A 6,000-nucleotide genomic window follows, 5' to 3' on the forward strand; every position below is an offset into this window, starting at 1 on the left:
TATATTTGTGTCATTAAGGCATTGATTTGTGATAACTTGTTCTGTGAAATCGAATGTCATCATGAGTACCGTATAAAGAGTGAATTGCACATATATACCTTCAGAGTGGTGGGATTGTATCATCATACCTTGCTGAGCTGCCACAGCCTGGATCGTGAGGACGAGGACCACAATGACACCAGACCACATGATGTCCTGGTTTTACTCGCACCTTGGTTTAAACAACAAAGACAAAGAACCCTTGCCCCAACACACTGTTGGGGCAAGCACTGTTACATCACCACTTTTTTTTTCCCCAGTTCTGATCTTTATACACCCCACCAGGTCCTCATTTCAGGCCGAGTCGATCTAGGCAAGCCCAGAAGCGAATCAGATGTCAGTCACTGATATAAATTTGTTCATCATGTAGATAGAAAAGCACAATTATTTTTTTAGTTACTGAGAGAAGTACGTAAAAAAATCCACATTGGACAAAAGAATAGCATTCAATCGAGACAATGTTCATGGGATTCAAACAGCCATGTTTGGTTGTCATGAAGCCAGGAAACTGGAAACCACTTGGGCAATCTTGTGTTGATTTAATGGCAAGATATACGATTATTGAAATAAATGCACACTTTTTGGATATCGACATCTCAGAACATCAAACTCTATATTGATGCCAAATAATTTGTTCGTGGTTTAAGCTTTAGTCAGATATATTAACATAATCTGCATTGAAAAGCCTAAAGATACATTCACCGTCCTTGTTTAATTGAACACAGATGATTGCATTTATGATATACTTTAGTTTAAATTAGGAATTGTGCTTTGTGGACTGCAATAAATCCTATACTTTTTTTATTTAAAGCTTTCGTGACTGCAGTGATTCATATTCTTGGTGCTTTCGGCAAAGTCACGTAGAAGGGAAACAATAAAATAAATATATATAAAATTACATTCTCACGGCGTTTCGACTGCAACACAAGCAATCATCATCTGGTGTGAAAACCACAACAAGAAAATTTGAAAAAAAGTGGCGTTTTTTTAAACGTTAGCACCACAGAGAGCGATTTGGCAGTTATTCAGATGGACGAGTCCATCTATGTTCGGAAAGAGGAGGGGGGAGACGAAAATAATGGACACACTTTTTGTATGCACCTATGTTACATAAATTACTTTACCTCCGATTATGTACTTTATTATCTCAATGAGCTTTCACCTTGTTTCACACTTTATGCGATATCTATGCAGCATGCTTATATAGTCTGTAAGAATGTATACATGGTGTCAACAAACAGCATGGCAAGCCAAGATACATCATGTGTTTTGTGTAATACACCCTTTAATTAGTAAAGAGAACCGACTGCTAAGTTAGTTATCTATAGTATACCAAATCAAATTCATTTAGAATTGTTACAACTATTACGTATACAATAGCAAAATAAATAACAAGAAAAAATAAATACAATAAGAATTGATGGAATGCAATCAAATCTGCCTCCTGATTGGCTTAAAGAACACACTGCATGCTAAGCTATAGTCAGCACCTACAGTGAAGCCTATCATGGCATTGAAACAGCGATATAAGTATGTAATAATCATTCAGAAAAACAAATGTTCGTCGAAATATTAATTATTATACCTCACCATGAGGGGTAAAAATCACGTACTACATGTTAGATATACACATAGTACTGCATGCCTGATTGCAGCTAGCTTGTGTGAAGATTATTCTATTTTATGTCCAAATGAAACGCTCACCTGACGACGCAGTGTCGAAAGAGCATCAGGTACGTCGGATGCTCTGGCTACTCCTCTCACCTGCCGTGTTTATATAGACGAATCACAAAGCCAGACATGTTTGCTTGTACGTCACCTGACTTTGCATATCAGTTGCGATTGATATCTAAATCTGTTCTCGGTTTCCCACGCCCTCTTCTCCACGAATGTGCATTTACAAGAAAGGGGAAGTATGGTCAAACAACGACAGAAACAAAAACAGTTTCAGATGATAATTCACATCATGGCAGCAGCCAGGAATTTTGGGGCCCATGACAGTTTATTTTACAATTCCTTTGAAAAGTCTCCTTGAAGCAACCAGTCCATTTTTTTGCTGTTATTTTTTTGTTACGTATTTCAATACTTGCCTATTTGTATATTTATAGACAGATATTGTACAGAAATTCATAAGCCACATATAAACGACATTTAACAGATATGAAATTGTTCATCATGTGGGTAGAACATCACAATCATTGTTGTAGTTACTGTGAGAAGTACGTTCAAACAGCCACATTGGACAAAAGAATAGCAATCAATTGAGAAAATTACTTTGGGATTTAAACTTCCGTGTTTGGTTGCCAGGAAGCTCAGAACTGGAAACCACTTGGCCAATCCATTGTTGATTCATGGGAATAGAAAAGATTACTGAAAAATGATTTTTTATTTGGGATATCGACATCTCAGAACATGAAACTATAAATGATTCACTATTGATGCCAAATGATTTGATATTTGTTCCAGCTTTATTCAGGTAGATAAACTTGAACTCCATTAAAAAAACATAAAGATATCCCATTTGCCACCCTCGCTTAATGTGTGCGTGCAATGAACTGAGCGAATGTCTTAAATAGTTTAATGTGGAATAGTGCTTTGTGAACTGCATTAAAATCTGCACTATTCACGTTTGCAATGTACTGCACACGTTGATTATTTGTGTTAACAATGCAGCTATTGAATTTCCTAAGAAGTCAATATTCAGGATTTTATGTCTATACTTGGACGAACATTGTAAGTTGATATCTGAGAGAGAAAAGTAGTAATAACTCAAGATAAAGTGATGGAAATACAAAAGGAGGTAACAACCCCATTAACATTCATCGTCAAATATTAATTTAATCTTGTACACAAATACTGTAATAAAAATTAAGTTTAGATTAAATATAACAACACACCAGCATTGTTGAACTTATTTGAGGATTGTATTTTTTTTATATATATTCCAATAGCATGAAGAGTGTTTGGGTATTGCAAATTATCATATTTAAAAATTATATTTGTTTCATCTTGTGCTTATTGATTCTTTACATACAACTTTTGTTGATTAAGTACAAATGTAGGACATCCCTTTCCACTGAAAGTCATAAAAAAAATCAGCTGGCTGATGTGTTATTGTAGCTTACAAACAAGTGTAACATGTTCATAAATATCTGGAGTACATAAAGTACAAAAAGTCTCTCCTTGTACTCTATGAGCTCAATTAGCTCTCACCGTGTTTAATATTGTAAAACAGCATGGCAAGTCATGATACATCACGTGTTTTGTGTGATGCACACTTTAATTAGTAAAAAACAAAACCTGACTGCTAAGGGGCCGTCCATAAATGACGTCACGCGATTTTGGATGACGCCCCCCCCTCGTCACACGGCGTCACAAAAAGTCAGACCCCCCCCCCTCAAATATGACGTCACAAAGCTCTGCCACCCCCCCCCCCCCCCCCAAAGAAAAATAAAACATGCTTCAAATCGCTCTAAACTATTGTCATTGTAGTGCGTATTTAATGTGGCGCTGCACTCTGATATTGTAGGAGAAAACATTTATTAAAAAGTCTATTTAATTAAGTAGAACGTGTTGTCTATATTTATTTAAAGTTGCGCATTTTGCTGTGACGTCACATTTCTCACCCCCCCTCTCGTCACACATCGTCACAAATGTCTGACCCCCCCTCCGCCTAGGTGCTTGACGTCATTTATGGACGGCCCCTAAGTTAGTTATCTACAGTATACTAAATTTAATGCAGTTTGAATTGTTAAAAAAAATACACTGTGAGCTTTATAACAATGTGATCGCCCAACAAAATACAATCAGTATTGGAATACGTATGTGTGTTGGACATTGAACTTCTATCGCACTGCACGTAGCCATCCGCGCTTATCAGAGGTGCAATCAAACCTGGCTCCTGGACGGCTTGAAGAACACGGTCCGTGCTATGCTATATAGTCAGCACCCACAGTGAAACATATCATGGCATTGAAACAGTGGTATAGATTTGTAATGTGAACATTTCTTAAAAACGGATGTTATTGAAATATGATCAATTCTCATACATCACCGTGAAGGGGGCACAAATCGTGTGCTTTGTGCTCAAAGTCACATATTGCAAGTGAACCCTCGTCAAGCGCGAGTTTTGCATATTCGCGAGTTACTTTAATGTATGCTAAATTGCCTCTTCGCGACCCGCCGGTCTCCAGCATTTGCGAGGGCATTCCGTCGTGCAAAAATCACCGCAGAACGTTTGCTACGTTTCATCCTCGTGGCGAAACCAATTAATACAAAATGGCCCGAGGCAATTAAATGTTGTATTTCTGGGACACTCTTTTGTTCCGGGGGTGTACTTAAACTCCGCAACTGGGGGTAACCAATCAAATCCGACATCGCTGCCACTCCGCGATGTCGAAACACAGCGAGGACGATTGCGCTGAAACCCTGAACGCTCGCGGTACGCACCGTGGCGGTGGTGCATCTTCGTGCGCGGCTCGTCGTGATGAGTCGATTGCCGCATCGCCGACCATCAACGGACTAAAAATGACTGCGTCACGGGCATTGTGCGAGAGCCCGGGGGTATAACTATGGCATCGCCACAAGGTTCATTTGAAACTTGCGAAGATTGAGCGCGCCTCCCTCGGCTGCGAGACTCACGGCAACCCCGAGACTCTCGCATGTTCACTTAGCACGTGCGCTTGTGCGACGCGAACGCGATCGGGTGAAAGCAGTGCGGTCGGCGCTGCCCGAGGTTATAAAATGACAACAACAACTGACCGTGGGTTGTCATTCAGCACTCGCATCTCCCGAGGCGTCGTCCTCCTCAATTCCTCATCATCATCAACCGTAATTCAAAGCACATTGTTAGTTATTATTTCATTGTAGTCATCGTTATTAAACATTTACCATTTCCACCCCTATGTTCAGCGTACTAGGAACGTAACCACATTTTTCCCATTGGAACGAAGTTTCTGCATTCACGTGCACGTTCAAGAACGCAACCCTCGCGCATACAGAGGGTTCACTGTACTGCGTGCCTGACCGCAGCTCGCTTGTATGAAGAGTATTGTATTGTATGTCCATATAAAAATGCTCACCCGGACTACTTATTGTCTAAAGAGCATCAGGTACGCCGGATGCTCTGGATGATCCTTTCACATGCCTCGTTGGCATAGATGAATGGCAGAGCCAGATCTTGTATGGAATTGGGTCACCTGAATTTGCATATCAGTGACGATTGGTGTCTAAATCTGTTCTCGGTTCCCCCCGCCCTCTTCTCCACGAATGTACTTTGACAATAATGGGGAAGTATGGTCAAACAACTACAGAACAAAATAAGTAATTCGCCTGTGATATTTCACATCATGGCAGCCGCCAGGAATGTTGGGGCCCTTTACAGTTTATTTTACAATTCCTTTTGGAAGTCTCCTTGAAGCGAGCAGTAAATTTTTTTCAGTTTTTACATATGCCTATTTTTATATTTATAGATATGTATTGTAAATAAACTCATAAGCCACGAAAAAAAACATTTAACAAATATGGCATTGTTCATCATGTGCAGGGGTCAGCAACCAAAATAACAAACAGAGCCAAAGAAAAATCGAATTCGGTAAAAAACACAAAACACAATGTTTCAAGAGCCGCAATGCATTTGGTGAATACGAGACGGTCCTTTAAAAATAACGAGTCACGAAGCAGTCTTGAACGAGCCACACGCGGCTCTGGAGCCGCAGGTTTCTGACACTCGATCACGTGGGTAGAAAAAGCATAATGAGTGTTGTAGTTGCCGCGATAAATACCTTCAAAAATCCACATTGGACAAAAGCATAGCATTCAATTGAGCGAATGATAATATAATGGGATTCCAACTGCCGTTTTTGGTTGTGAGGAAGCATGCAAAGTGGAAACCATTGGCTAGGAGACACCAATAGAGAAGGGTCACCCGAGGTGGGCAGGCAGCGAACCGATCAGAGCGAT

This window comes from Petromyzon marinus, unplaced genomic scaffold (genome assembly GCF_048934315.1).
Source record: "Petromyzon marinus isolate PM22_M1 ecotype Great Lakes invasive population unplaced genomic scaffold, UKy_Petmar_22M1.pri1.0 PM_Scaffold_606, whole genome shotgun sequence".
NCBI lineage: Eukaryota > Metazoa > Chordata > Hyperoartia > Petromyzontiformes > Petromyzontidae > Petromyzon > Petromyzon marinus.